Consider the following 16,692-nt stretch of genomic DNA (forward strand, 5'->3'; position numbering starts at 1 on the left):
AAGAGAGCACTTGTCAGAAAGCATTGTGCACAGCATTGCTGACACCACTAATCATCTTGGTGGACCAAATGGACATCTTTCCATCTCACGGTTGCAGACAATTTTGAGGAGCATAAAACTAATATAATTAAAGAAGCAGTAGTGTAGACGGACTGGTAAAATGCAGGAAAATGGTCATGGCTGGAGGATGGAATGGGAAAAACCCTAACCCTTTTGAAAAGATACTAGGTTATAATTGCATGTGTAAATGCATACAAGATAAGGACTGTGTAGGGCTAGTTTTCAATATTTTAGTGTTTTCCTACAGTTCTCCTATTAGGACAGTCCTCAGTGGTTGGTATAGTTGGTATAACTCAGCTCAACCCAGCTGAAAATCCATTTTCTTGTCTTGGACTCAGTGGGTCCAAGAAGGGAAGAGACGATAATCCAATTTTTCAAGGAGACTGAGGGAAAGATTCTAGGTTTCTTCCATTGGTGTTAATAAATCTGCTTGCATATGTGAGCAACCACCACAATACCAGCAGCAGTTTGTAATCTGCCTAAGGGAAACATAATGCTAATTACAAGGAAAGTTTGTGAAACAGCTAGGAATTTTGGTCAGTATTTTGAGTCACTACATACTGTAGCTCATACCTGCTATTTCTCCCAAGAGCAGACCAACAAACTATGAGACTATTCTGGAGCATGTTAGATGAGGGAAAGAAGGATGCATACAGCTTTTTGATGGATATAGTTTACAGCAGAGTTATAATATTTGTATTATTATTTATAAAAAGTGTGGGTGCTTGCTTGGATGCAGAGTTAATTTGAATAGAAACCCCTCAAAAGTAAAGTTTTTAATGACAGCTGTGATGACACCAAAGTGGAGAATGATGTACGTGTTTTCCTTTTCTGATAGATGCAAATTTATTTTGCAACAAGTAAAAGTTAAGAGATAATGTCAATGGAGAAGAAGTTTTTTTGCAGGATAATAGTCTCCTGATGCTACACAAATGTCCAAAGCTTATCCTGGATACTTAATTTCTAAGCAGGAGCCATTGATGTGAAAGGATGTTTGCCACTGCTTTGTAGTGCAATCCTGCAGATAATATACCCAGATATGAGATCTCATGATGGAGTTACAGTAGATTAACTTCTGCATGGATGGGGATCTAGTCTTTATGCATGCTGGGATGATGACTGAAAAAACAAGGCTTATTGCTGGTTGGAGATGTTGCCAGTTACAGTTAATGGGACCTAGCAAGTACAAAGGGCAGAATATAGCCAGATGTACCCCAATCTGATCAGAAGGGTGAAGCAAACCTGATCTGTTCAGGACCGTTCTTCTACTGAAACTTTGTCAGTGAGAGCCAGAAGGCAAAAGATAAATATGGAGGTCTGAGGTTCAAAGGTTAGTTATTTTCCTTGAGGGAAAATGTATCTCCTGCAAGAGCAGTTGAAGGTCAGTGTTCAATAGGTCACACTCTTTAACCTTTCTTCAGCGCTATTTGGTCATTTGATATCCATGCCACTTCCCCATAAATACAAAGCAAGTTGCATGCAATTTTCACAGATACAAACCCACATGCTAGAATTGTGACAGAAGAAAGAATAACATCTAGTTAATGAGCTTGCTTGAGAAAGGTTCGTTTCAAGGTAAATTTCTTTATGGTCTCTGAACAAAGTTTGACTTCATTCCTCTTCCCACCTGACTTGCACCTAGAAATGGTTGCTGTGAAAGGCAAGAGACGGTGGCTAACTACAGCCTGTCCTTGAACAGCTCTCTCATTGTTCCTGCCAGGTGTGGGCCCCGACACCTCCCCTGCCCAAGCCCGTTGCTGAAGTTCTGCTGATACTGAAAGGTGCAGGCTCAGCTGAAAGCATAAAGCTCCTTTTCCTCCATGTCATCCTAATTTTCCTGTTCTTTGCATCCTATTTGAACCCTGTATTGGTTGATACCCTGGATAGTTATTATTGCTTAGGACCTTCCAGATCCCCAGATTTGCTGGCTTGAATAGCTGTGGACTTGATATTGTGCCCCCTTCATTTTGCACAAGACATTTCTGTGGCAGAGAAAAGGAAGGGCAGCATGGGGGGGCTTTGCTGTCCCCACCTAGAAGTTCGTCTAGACAGGACATCCCAGGCAGCATCTGTGAGTTAATAAGCCTAGACACTGCTTCCAGTGCAAGATGATTGATATAGGGCGAATAAGAAACCCAACAATAACAAAAAACTCTAAACAAATTGAATAAAAAACCTCTACCCCATTGGAGTTACCAGCTGCAGAGGATGATTGTCTTCTAGTTTTGCTTCTTCACACCTCCACTTGAAGGTCATGGTGCTGATAAAGATGGGAGGAAGCTGGGGATAACTTTTATATTTGCAAGTGACAGTGGCAGGCAGAGGCTGAGAACCGCAGGAGTGCGATGCATCACCTGTGCTCTCCTCTGCCCCATGCTGCAGGTGGTGGTTGCTGTGCTGGCACTTGGGCTTTCACAGCAGTGTCTAACCATGGGGAAATGGCCAGTCTTGCACACTTCTGGGGTGTGCTGGGATCAGATCTACCCCTCATCCTGTTGGTCTTGTCCGCACAAGGATTTTTTTTTTTCCAATCCTGAATTTTTAATACAAATAAAAAACTTGATCTCTGCCACTGGGAAACTGCATCCCATTTTTTTTCCTAACAGAAAAATGGGAATAGGTTTCCTTTAACTAGTGGAAGGGTCTAGACTCTAAAAAGGTTTTTATTATTGTGCGCCCGGGGTCCTTAGTTTTAGACATTTATCTTCCGGCGAACCAGTAGGGAACAAGAAAGGCAGTATTTTGCAACTCCTAGACCCCCAGCTCTAAATAATGACTCAAAGCTGAAATTGAAGCAGGTGCATCATCTTCTTCATTGTGTCACTTTTAGCACAGACATTATACTTTATGGGCTTCAACTATCAAAATAGTTTGTGCAACGGACCCTAAAAATGGTGAGGCATCAATCAATCAGTCAAGCTTTATTGCTTCAACTTTCTTTACAGCTGGCTTATAAGCCATATTATAATACACAACAAGAAACACAACAGAATACAAATGCATTGTAATGCAGTACCATTTCTGTGTATTTACTCCAAGAGCCTGTGGCTGCACTCTCAGGAATACCCCAGTGAATCGGTCACACTGAGGCAAATGCATCCCTGGTGTAAGCTCATTGATTCTGCCCTGCCAGACCAGCTCAGAGGGGATGGATTCAGCTGCTCCTGGTGGCTTGCGTGGGCTCCTGAGGCCAGCCACGCTCTGGCTGTGCTGCTAAATAGGGTGGGTTGTGGCTTTTAAAGAGGACTGAAGGATGAAATGGGGTGGCTGGGCGAGCAACCAAGCAGGGAGCTGGTTTTTCTGTGGGGTTGGACTGAGACTGTGGGGTCTTCAGCCACCAGATGAATATTTTTCCTTTCTGTCTTTGGGATGCCAAATGCTCTGCACAGCTTAGGCGATGGGCAGAAGAGCTCTGTAATGGTGTTTGGTCAGGGCTGCTCCCACTGAAATGCTGTAGGGCAGGATTATACCACCCACTAGGAGGTGGAGCTGTTGTCACTGGAAATTGCAAGGGTTCCCTTTGCCCTTTCCATCCGATTGGCTTCTCTGCTGTGGTGGCATCTCGTAGGCTTTCCATAAATGTTATATGTGGGCATTAGTTTTGTCATTAGCAGGGAGAAATATGAATGGGACAGATGCATCCACATGTACACTGAAATAAATGCAAATATAGGTAAGACTTTATGGAAATATGCCCAGCATTCAGGAATATTAAACTGTTATTGCAAGTGAACAAATGGCCATCTATGCATTATTACATGATTATTTCATTAAAAATTTGCAGTGTAGGCCTCAGGCTTTCCTGTAAATATTTTGGTTTGAAATGGCAGTGATTATGCCAGGTGATCACGTCCTCATTAGTGCTTACATCAGATGCATGCACAAATAGCTCTTACCTCTAAACTGTGTTCTCACATCTTCACCACTTTCTCACATCAACCAGTTCTTATGCAGTTCAGAAGAGTGATCTAGGAAAGCTTAATTAGAGAATGAATAAATAAATAAATAAACAAAAGATGATTGGGGGAGTAATAGAAAAGAACTTGGCTCTTGAATATAAAATTCCTTATGTTATAGAATGAACTATATACAATATAGATTTTGAAGTTCTGGATTCTTTTAAAGAGGACCAGAATTTTAGTTAATGTTGCAATAAAAGATGTTTGTAAATATGTAACTAACAACTATTCTGCAAAACCAGATTATTTTATAATACTTGTCCCTTCCCCAAATACTCACATTGTTTATATCAGCTCATAGAGTTTATTATAGTATTTGTAGTGGAAATCTCTAATTTGATATTTCTCTAGTGAGTTTAATGAGCCTGAAAAGTGACATTTAGAGCTAGTTTTCTCTTTGTGCTTTGAAAAATGAAATACAAGTAGTTATCTGTTAAATGAGATAATTACATTGCTACTTTGCTAAAGGCACATATTAGTGATTTTTAGCTTGTTTCACTTAATTAAAGCTTTACAAAATGTAGAGTGCCAAACCGTTAATAGACCTGTTGGAACAGTTACTGAGACCGTGAAATAAAACCAGTTGTTCTAAACAAGTCACAAAAAGAGATTGATGAAATGGCTGGCAGCTCAGACGTAAATTTAAGCTTTGGCTGCATTAGAGCAAATGTAATAATAGCGGCAAGTAACCAATATTTTTAATTTTACTGATCTTTCTGCAATAATTATAAGGAACTTTTAATGTCTGTAATTAGACCGTTAGAGATAGGGTGACTTAGACCAGTGCTGCACTGTAAAAAATTGGATACTTATCATAATTGAAAATTAATCACTTTTCATTACCAGGAAGGGATGCAGTTATTATTTTGAATGGGCTGAGATACATCACATTAATTATGGGCAAATAAATTCACATATTTGAAGTTAGCAACTTTGATGCCAGTGGGCAAGTCGGTGCCAGAAGTATCTCTGGTGCCATAATATGTTTGATACTGAAAATTGCTGTATGTTTGTCTGACTAGTAATTGCAGCAAAGAAGTTCATCTTGCTAAAAGACTCCCTGAATTTTATTAGTCATTTCCCCAGTGAACCATCTTTGGGCTTTGTCATTTAAACAACCAACACCCAAATGGGCAGAATAACTGATAAACCCAGATGTAACCCAAAATAAATTTATGCAGCTCTCCCAGAAGCCTCTGGGCAGATTTAAACAGTGAGGTAAGGAATAACCTACAATGTTCATTACACTGGCAGAAAATGGTGCAAAAGCTTTGCTAGAAGTGTTAACTGGTCTTTCTGGTGGCTGTGCAGAGGATGTGCCTTTCCCTGCTCATGTAATGGGAGCATACGGAGAGCCAGCTCCTCACCCAAACAGAACAGCTCCGGTGAAATCTCTGGAATTCAGTAAAGTTTGGGCTCTCAGGCAGGTGAGCCTCTAGTGGGGAGAAGGCAAACACAGCTTGCAAAAGAGACTGTTTTTAGGCTTGGTGCTCTTCGGATGAAATTGTTTTGTCCTAAGTGAGGATGTGAGCACTGCAGGACAGTCCACACAGGGAAGTAATTTGTAATCAGGGATTCAGGGAAGGTACAGAAATAATGTTTCTGGACTGGCAGTGGTTTTAAATGGAAGTACATTCTGAAAAGCTAACATTTTCATGTGAAAATGTGCTTGAAAAGTAATTTTTTTTCTGTTTTTTTTTTTGTTTTGATGAAAAAGATTTTTTTTTTTTTTAAGCAGCTCTGCTCTTTTGCTATGCGTTTTCGCTGACACCAGATTTATGACTTTAACCATCATGTGTGGCACCCTCAGCACCCTGTAATGCCTTTGCATTTAAAAGGTGGCATTTTATGCTCAAAAGATGATGTGAAAATGTCACCATCTTGCTCAACAATTCTTCTCCTCGTGCATCTGTCACAGATTCCAGCTGCCAAGTGCAAGGGCAGCAGGCATACAAAATCTGCTCCCAACACTGTTTTGTATGTCAGCAATAGGTTCTTGCCCGGTTACGAATTTCTTAGAAAACACCCAATCTTAGGAGCAATAAATGAGCATAACAGTGAGGGAGATGCTTCCCTTCTCCCTGGCTTTAATAGCTTTGTTCTGGCTGCAGCAGGAACGGTGGAAATAAAAGCTCTGCCTGTCCCTGCGGTTTCATATGCACAGCCCAAGTGTCCGCTGCACACCTTTCTCTCCTCTCATTAGGCTGAGCAAGGATGTGGCTGCTCATGACTGGGTGATTGATGTCAAATGTAGTAGCAACATTAAATTTGTCTGAAATGGACAAAGAAAAGCATTATTCACTGTAAAAATCTTGTCTAAAGTTCCCATCTAGCCAGTGCTGTTCCTAAATTACATTTGTATGAATTTTAAAATGGTTTTTTAAATTTCTTGGCCCATGATTGTTCCCAAGGTCACAACATCAGAAAGCTGGGATCTCAGGCTTGTTAAGACTAGTAGTGAAAAATGTGCCTGTAATATATCTTCATATTTGCAAATGTATTTTATTGCTGTCCATATCCTGTGAGAAAAATCCAATGTTCTTAAAAGACAAGCACTGCTTGTTATATAGACACTTATTAATGTTTATTAGAAACTCATTTCACTAACATCCATGGCTTTATTGGAAGTTCCTTAAGTAGCAAATCCAATTTCCTTTCTTATGCTTGTGCTTACTTAATTAACATCAAAAATTGAATGAAGCAAAACAAAGTTTGATATTCATTTTAATAAGTTATATAAAGTTAGCATAATCTCATTGAGCACATTCTTCATTGCTCCAACTGCATACACAAAGTGCCTTTGCAGCTCCTTAGTTTAGAGCTTTGCATCATGCGTGTTAGATAACCTAGCAACTAATGAGACAACCAGGAGAAGAAAGGAATGAATTTTAAAAGAATCCCTTTACAGCCTGTGTTCTGGGGATACAGGGCTGCGTGCGGTGCAGCGGTGTGTGCTCGGCAAGTAGCTGGAGATGCTTCGGGGTAGTAAAGAACTGGGACCTTCTCCTGAAAGGAGAGGTTTTGCAGAAAATCCTTCAAAGAGCCATCAGGGAATCCATGGCATATTGCTTTTAAGGATAGAAAACAGGGATCTACAGCATGTTTCTGTTTATGACACTTTCTGAGCATGCATCATCCCACCCCGCAGTGAGTTCAGCCCGATGCACGCACCAGCTTAAGGCTGCACCCGCTCTGGCAACTCGCTCTTGTCAAAATATTTACCTGGTCATGTGATGTCTGTTGACCTTAGAACAAGCGTTATCATATTGGAAAGTAATGATAAAAAAATGCAGTACTACAGTAAAGCTATTATAAGCTTGTGCCATTACTGGGCAATATGGTATTGATTTCTTAATAAATTATGCCATAACTTACATTTTTGCCTTAGGTTAATGTTTAACACTGCAAGCAGAAGAAAGGTACAATATCATACTGATACCAGAATAAGATTTACACAACCACAGACTTCAGCACATGCTTTGAAATCAGGAGTGGTGGAGCCTTGGCCATGTGGGTTTGTGATCGTCTCCTCTCCTGCGGCTCCTGGGCATGGGGTACCTATGTGGTGTCTCAGGGGACTCTATGTGTCTTTGATTGCTCTGCTGCCCAGTCCCCCTTCCAGATGGTACAAGGTTCAAAACCAAATTGTGACCATTACGTGCAATGAGAGATCCTTGCTCCAGGAGAGCTGAGTATCAGCAAGGAGCGTCTCTGAAGTAGTTTTATGGAAGTGAAAGAAAAAAGAAATCCAGCCTGGTAATTGTTGTGAGTAGCTGTTTTTATGTTTAAAGTGAAGTTTTCTCTGCCAGAGTGCTAGATGGGAGTTTTATTTATAACTTTTATTTTTCACAGTTTTTATTTTGGAAGAAAAAGTCACTTTCATCAACTTTTTCACTCTATCTTTTTCCAAGGAAGGGGAATAAAATCATTAAAAGAGAGATGGAGAAAGTTCAGCACCATTTTTCTAGCAGCTAAATATAAATACTACTGTAAATCTTGAGCTGTATCTCATGTATTCTGCTGGTAAATGGGAATTAAAAAAAAGAGTCTTTGCTAAAAGGGCCTTCAGTGAAACCTAAACAGCAGCTCTATCTGTGTGTATCAGCATTCAGCTCAGAAAGAGAAGGTGGGAAAGGAAAGACATCTGGGCTTTGGATGGAGTGTTGCTCACTACTGCGCTGTAACCTTTATTCCTGAGACAAATATTTCAAAAGCTATTTTTGCCTCCCATTTTCTACCCAGTTAGCATCAAACAGCCACTCTTTCCTTCATCATTTGCAGGAGTCCTAACATCGAGCCACAGTTTTCTAGGCAGTGCAGTGTTTTCTAGGTGGTTCTGAGCATATCACTCCCTTACATCATTACTTGGGTACATCGTTATTGGGGTACATAATGATGGAATAAGTGTTTTCATGCAAACACCTGTACATACACTTTTCCCTGTTCATGACTCACAGGCAATCCAGGTGTGTAAGCCCCATCACTGTGAATTTTCTTACTCCTACAGATATACCAATTTGCAGCAGAAAGTTCTTAAATGCAGGTCTCTTCTGAGTGTGGTCTCCATTGCCAGAGGAAGCCAGAACACCTGGGGCAACACAAGCAAGAGTCTGAAAAATTAATGTGGAAGATAGTAGACAGATCCAAATCTATCACATATATCCACATCATGAGTATCTGCAACAGGCCAAACTATTGAGAAAGCAGCTGATCAAAGAAAGTGAATGAGTAATTCAGGAGAAGGTTGTATTTCCAGAGGAAAAAGAGCTAATGGGCAGGACGGAAATGGGCTCTCCAGCACCAGAAAATGAAATCATATTTCCTGTTACTAGGATGTCTTGTTAATGCTGTACTGACAAGCGAATGAACTCTCTAGAATAACAGTTTCAGCTGCAAAGACAAAATCTGCAATCATGGGTACATTTGTCTTTCTGAAACCTGCATTTGTGTATCATTTCTACCCATGTGCTTAGGGAATATGGTAGAAATTTTGCTCCCTCAGTGTAGGAATAAACTCAGACAATTTTTAGATACTTACCAAAATATCCTCTAAGTAAAAAATTTAGAAGTCCCCATTAGTATTAAACATTTCCTCTTCATGCTGTCAGTGCTGCCATAGAAAGAGAAATGTACCTCAGCTTGGCTCAAGCTTAAATCCCCTCTCTCCTTGTACTCCTTAAATAGCAGATTGTCAGCTTAAGAAACTTGTTGCTGCTGATGACCATGATTCATGACCTATCTAAAAGAACTGGGAAGTTAATGGCTGGTTTTCATGTCCTGATAACCGCATTGTGCTCTGATCTCCTGGTGTCTAGTTTTACATTCATTTAGAGGTCTTGTAGTGGCTGTATTGTCTTTCAGTCCCCATGGGACCTGGTTTCGTATTCCTCCCAGGGCTAAACCTGCCTTTGGTGGAGCTGCCCCTGACTTACACTTGTGGAGGAGCAGCCCATGAGGCCGTTGGCTTTAATGAAGTCAAACTATTGTAATGAAACCAAAGGCAGGATTTATCTCCTTGGTTTGAGGTACATGAGCACTTCTGAACCTGGGTTACTTTGAAAAACCTGGCTTGATTACATGGAGCATAATGGTCTAAAATTAAAAATCATGTTTGAAAATTCATATTAATTAAAAAGGGACATCTGAAGCCAAACAAAAAATCAATGAAGTAGCTGGTTCTTCCTCAGTTAAGTAACGTAATTTGTTCAATTTGTTTTATGTCTCTAAGTGAAGAACCTTTTATTCACTTTGATTCATGGATGGAGGTTAGAAAATGGTACAGTAGAAAGGAAATTAACATTTAACCTGCCCGCCTGCATATCCTAGCTGATGTCTCAATGTGACTGCAGCTGTGAGTAAATTCTCCCAATAAACCAGACAGAATATCTATAATATTCATATGGCTACTTGTGCCTTGAGGATAACTAAAGCTCTTTTGTAGCCATTACAGACCAAATTAGGAAGAATAATCTGAGCAGGATGTAATACTCTTTGACATCTATCTAGTTTTTCAGTTAAAACTTAAGGGTACAGACCTTTAGCCAACATACATCACTGCAGCTTCACAGACTTAAATCCTGATAGGGTCTGTGAAAACTGTGAGTTTGACAGCCCGGAGACCACAACCTGTCTTTTCTGAATACAGAATTATTCAAGCAAAACCATGGCACGACTCTATTGGAGCATGCAAATTCAACGTGTAGAGCATTTATCTCCTCGTCTGCAGGCAAAGCTCATGAGTAAAGAGACAGTGTGGACTCCTGTGGATCTGTGGATCTAGCCTATGAATAGTCAGACTTGAGGCCTTGTCCATGTTCTTCCTTTCCCCTACAGAAAAGTGCTATAACGTGACTGACCTTGCCTTAGAGAGACGATACGAAAAAATATACCCACTACGGTCACGCAGTATTTAGTTTATGTGGACTCCTAGGCTTCTTGTCACCAAATGGCACATGGGTGACTCACTGTCAAAAAAAGAACTTCACAAATTGCTGAGAGAGAAGGCAATATTTTAAAATAAAACTGGAAAGTACATTTTAATTTCATCAGGAAGCTTGAGGATGCTTCATGATGTTTCTCAATCTTGTTAGCACTTCAGTATGTCCTGGCAAATATGTGTGCTGCAAGAACAGTAAAGGTCAGTCCAAGGCATCTGAAGACAGATATTTAAAAAAAAATATTTTATTTTATTTTTATTGTTTAGAAAGAATGAAGGGATTAAGAGCCATCTATTTTATAGTACTGACAGAAGAAAAAATAGAAAGTTGAATAAAAATAAAAAATCCATCTCCTTTCTTGCTAGCTGTGGTTTGCTACCCCACTATAGAAACTAATGGCCTTGAATTTTTCACTGTCATATTAGAGGTACAGTTTAATTTATTTATTTTTGGTCATAATCGCCATAGAAGCAATTGCAATACCACATCTACTAGATGCTGGTATCTGTGAGTGAATCAGACAAGAGAAGGAGGCAGATGACTGGTTATAAAAGAAGAAAGCTGGTGTTTACACTTAGAGATGTGCACCTTGTGTAATCAGCTGGGATGGAGAAAAAGGCAGAAAAGACCTGTAACAGTTTAATGGGTGTTTTGATAAAATATTACTCTTTTTTTTTTTTTTTTTTTATATATATATTTTGCCAGAGTGAGGCAGTGTTTTATAAGCAGGATGATTATGGTCAATGCAGAAAGTCTTTTTGTATTCATGTTTCTGCCCCCTTCCAGGTAATACTAGCCTAATCACACAGTAATAAAGATAGGCTCACAAAATCTGATTTCCTTGTAAATTCAAAACCTGACTGCCTAAGAAGTTGGGGAGGATATAGGAGCCTATTTCTTCTGCGTAATGTTTCTGACAATGGGTGCAAGACAAGACACATATTTGTCACATCTACAAGCAGAGATGCTGCCTACATATTAAAATTCACTGTGGCCTGAATTTACCTGAATCTTCAATCTCCTTGTGGCCTTTCCTGATTTCCTTGGCTGTACTGCAATGTTTTGTGTCATGTCAATGGTATGCTCTTGGAGATAAGGACCAAAATCTTGCTTCTAGCATCTAACAAAAAGAGTTTTACATTATTTTGACAACATGACAGTGTTAAAATTAGGACAGCTGCCCCGTTTAGGGACTCCCTGCACTTCTCTGATGGAAAAGGTTATGGCCTGTTGTCATTCCCCGAGTCCTTTGGAAGCAGATTTCTCCTCTGTTTTTCTGGTTGAGCTCGCTGGGTTCTTGTTTCCCAATTTACTGTCAGTCAACGTGAATTGGTTGAGCTGGGGTCATTTAAGTAGTAGATCTTTGCTTCCATTCTTTGAAATTCATTCAGGAGCAACTACGTGAGCTGGGCAGTTTGCAGATCTGCAGGATGATCGCTGTGGCAAATAGGGTCACAAACCATTGACATTTGTCTCTTGACCTGCTAGCTGGAGCCTAGGAGGATGCTGGGGGTGATGTAAGGTGCTCTGATATCTTAACTGGGTGTTGATGGCTGTAGTAAATAAAGAGTATAAAAGACGCGTGTGGACTCCTTCCCCCCACTCTTCTGAGTGCAAAGAATAGAGCCTTTATATGTTTTAGGGCTGTACGCAGTATGTTGGGTACAAATTCTAAGCTATTTTTATGTACGTAATTCATGCTGAAATACTTTGAGGATGCAGAATGCAGAAAACAAGAATAAGATAATGCTAAGATACAAGACAGTGGCAGAACCTTATATTGTACAAACACATTTCTGTTTCAAATGGGGTTTGGTTTTGTTCCTTTGTGGCTATTATTAGAAACAATTTCAAGACAGTAGCTTCCTATGCCTCTTTCAGAGACGTGGAGTAAAGTATCTGTCTCCATATGATTCAGACAAGAAAAAAAAAGAGAACAGAATACAGAAAATATTGCATATGTCCCGTTAGATCCAGCTTTTTTGTTTGCATGTCATTTGATTATGAGTATTTTCAGCCATCTAACACGTTAATACTTCTCTGCAGGGAGGGGTAGGGTTCATAGCCTTTTCAAAGCAGCACTAATGAGTGCCTTTAACTTAATAAAATGATCATTTGCCAACTACTTACCATAATGTGAACTAGATGCTTTCAGTCCAGAGATTAAAAGGAGTTTTCTTTGTAAATGCACTGTAGTTACTATTACTTCATGATAAGTAACATGCAGATATAAGGGATGCTCATGGATTATTGTTTTAGAAATCTCAGGATCTCCTAAAATAGGTTGGAAGGAGTTGCTAGAGTCTATATTGTTCCAATAATATATGGATTATCACTCTCTAAATACGCAATGACATAAAAGGCAATAATGCCTTTTATGGATCCCATGTGGCCTATTACACTAATGATCCATGAATAATGGGGTCACGGGATGAGTTTTGAACAGTGCCTTTCTTTGTTGGTTGTTTTTCTCATTTATTTACCCAGGAAAATTCAGTTTTAAGTATCTGCTTTTCAGCAGGGTCCTACCATTTACTGAGTTTTCATGTGGGTTAATGGATGCCAAAGAGGTCAAGTGACTTCCCAAAGGTTATACAATGAGTCACTGAATTTCTTGAGAATAAAATATGAGAACCTCCTAGATTTCTGTCTTTTGCTCTGACTGATACTAAAGCAGAGAGATTTTGAGACCAGAACGACCTCTGCTATATCCTTGTGCTTTGAGGAGGCATCAAAGCCTGGCTTTCACTGGAGAAATCTGAAGCTCCCGAAACAATATTTCCCATATTTCTCACTGAAACAACCAGAAAGAGCAGAAGTGCTGCAATGCAAACAGGCTTTTTTTGGTCCTTGCAACATATAATTGTCTCTTAAGAAACAAACAAGCAAGCAAGCACAACCCTGTGCAAAGTAAACACATGGAAGCTGGCAAACACAATTAAATCTAATGCTGATCCAACACAAGGGTGTTTGTTTAGACGTAATTATGTTTGCCATCTTTAACTGTTGCTGCAGTGGTGTCCCTGTCCTTCCACGTGGAAAGACAAATGGGTCTCCTCCATGGAGGCTCAGTTGCAGGAGGCATGGCCATGGGTGGGCGACCGTGTGGCCCCCCAGGTCTCCATGTGCCTGCAATGCTCCCTCTGAGCTCTGCTGTGTGTCTCTGGAACCACCGCCTCCATGCTGGAAGCACCAGTGGAGACGAAGAACACAATGTACAGGGTCATCAGCCTTGCTCTGGCCTTCCAGCTTCTTCTTGAGCCCCCACCAGGAGGAGAGGGGCTCCCACGCTGAGAGGGATGCTGGCCAGGTGTGCACACCTGGGCACGTCTCACCTGGGTGCCCGTGCTTGCTCAGCTGCAGAAGTGATGCAACTCTTGCTATCTCTCTCTCCTGGTTTGGTGTGTGTACAGAGCTCTCCAGCTCCAAAGGGCTTGTTATTATTATTATTCCTACATACTGAATATTATTTTATGCATTTAATATACTGGAAAGCAATTACAGAATGTAAGGTACTGCGGAAATATGGAAAGATCTGCCTGGAATAATAATTTGATTTGGAAACTTTGTTGCTAAAAGACTTCAGGGTAAAATTGTAGTGCAACATATGAGCTTTTAATGAAATGACTCCCATTACTTCTAATATAAATGGAAAAAACCTACATACCACATGGAAAATTTTCATTTAATTAACAAATAATTTGTATTAGAATAGAGTTGTCAAATTCTAATTCATCAAACAGTATTAAGCAATGAACTGAAAATGTTTCTAGTGTGAATGTCTCCATATTTATACACCTTCAAGCTGGAAGCTGTGTCAGTTATTTATCTGGAAAGACATCAGGTTAAAGCTGGTGCTCACAGGTGTAGAATTATTACAGAAGAGCCATGAGAATCAAGCAACAGATCTCTGATCCGACTACATTTACTGTTAATACCTGGTACTGGTTTACTGGAGGTGGCTGAAACAGGCAAAGGGCATGAGGCCAAAGAGAGTGTTTTAGTTATTTCAAATTAGTAGGAGGTCACAGTTAATTAATTAATGCTGCTTGTGGTTCCTTAAGCTGTGTGTATGCTGTGTGAATATATATATATATATATTTGTGTGTCATTTTGCCTTGCCTCCGCATGAGCCAGTACTGTTGCTCTCTCTGTAATAGCTGAGTGCCTGCAACCATCTTACTTAAAAACAGATTTAAGACTCGTACTGTTGGGAAGTCACACAATGGCTTTCTGACAGCCCGTTGCACATGCTGATCAAGGCACTGGCTTTAAAACAGTTTGGCTTATAATTATATCTTTACAGCTAACTGGGCTATCCAAATGATTTTCTTCTCTCCCCCTCCCCAAGTCTACTGACCTGTGGCTAATGAGATTTGTGTTTCGATTAGTTGTAGAACATAAATTAACTAATCAATGAGAATGGATTCACATCCTTTCTTGTAAAAGAGCTCTGCTGCAGTGATCTGTATTTAATATTCAAATCAATTTCAAATTCTCAGGATGATTCTGCTAATATGGCAGGCTGGGACTTGCAGCATCTGTATCCTTGCCACAGACTGTAAATAGGGGATGCTTATGAAATCGCTCACTGACCTCCAAAGCCTTCTCTGGTCTCATTGATTTACTATTTCACTTAATAGTGATGATGAGCAGCTTAGAGGCTGGCAATGAAGCTTGGAAAGTCACATGAGAGAACATTTTCTCTTTACTTTAAAGAGTGTTAAGACTAAGAAGATCTCAGGACTTTGAAAAATGCTGTTTGTTTTTGATATGAAAATTTAAGGTCAATTTTATGTTCCAACTCAAATTTCCCCTGTTCCGGAGATGAGGGTAAGAGACAGCCATTACCAAAAAGCAGTTTTCCAAGGGTAAGGTGCTTTCATTTGCTTTCAAGGTACTGAGAACTTTATCTTTTGCCTTGCTGTAATTGTCTCATCTGTACAATTAACCAGCATCTTGGCATAAAATGTGAAAATTTGTACAGTGTTCAAAGCATCTGTGGCCTTTATGGTACAAGTTCTGTTAGTACTGAAGCCACAGAAAATTAAATGTTCCCCAAAGAACTTCCAGATGTGTTTTATTCTAATAGGGTCATTATACAGTAAATTAAAAAGCAGGGTAAATGGAACTGTAAAATTTAAATTACTCTAAAACCACATCTCTTTGCTTTGAACATTCATTTGTGGGGTTGCATTTGCAATAAATGTGAATTAGGCAGCTGCAATAACTGTTAATCATATATTTATAAAATAGTAATGAGGAAATGAATAGCAGAGTAAGACAGCTGCACATTTCTCTAATAGTATGTCAACTGTGAACATAATAAGATGTAGAAAATTGTTTGGTGCTATGCTGATAATGCAGCCGAATGTAAGAGATCACTTCAACCTCTTAACTTTACAGGAAATTATATATAAAATCCATAAAAAGCCATAATAATACATTAGGCCTCTGAATTGTAGTCAATGTTTTTCTTTGCTTTGATTTTTCTGAAATGGGCCATACTTTTCCCAAAGTAATCTGCCAAAGATCACTAAGGCTTTTGTTTCAGGCTGCACTTTATTCACCATCTTGCAATTTTATTTAAAAGATAGTGCTTCTAAAAGCCCAAAGTGATCTAACTTCCCTCTTCCAGGGGGTGCTGGACCCCCCTCCCTCTCCTAGCAGAGTTTTCGTCAGCTCTCCGAGCATCACGCCTCCGAGCCCCAGCGGCGTTATCCCTGCTGAAGCTGCTGATTAAATTCAGAACCCCACATGAGGCAAAGAAAAAGGTGAAATTAAATTTTTATATGTATGTACATACAGCTTTAAAAATAGGAAACGGTTGTCAACACGGTCTGAGGGCATCTGGCTGTCTTTTGTAGCCGTGGTAAAATCATAAAGAGGTCAAGATAATTGCAAAAACAAGCCAACCACCCTAAACCCAAGAAGCAAATCGAAATGTTTGAGCAGCCCTCTAGACCTGCCGCCTGCACCAGCAGGCTCCACAGCCTGCCCTCGTGCCAGGTGCTGCTCACTTGCACTTGCAGTTTTTAACCAGCCTTAATTGAATTTTGCAACTGAATTGGGGTGAAGAGGAGAATTAGAAAGCTAACAGGAAAAAAAATTAGGCAAGTGCTGGGCTGCAAACAGCTTATCGGCCAAGCAGGGAATAGGTGCTAAATGTGTAATAGGAAGGCTGCCACATGAAATGTCACTTATCAAAGTGTTAGCACTTGCAAGAAAAAGCAAGA

The sequence above is a fragment of the Aythya ferina genome (assembly GCF_964211825.1).
Source record: "Aythya ferina genome assembly, chromosome: 7".
NCBI classification, from domain to species: domain Eukaryota; kingdom Metazoa; phylum Chordata; class Aves; order Anseriformes; family Anatidae; genus Aythya; species Aythya ferina.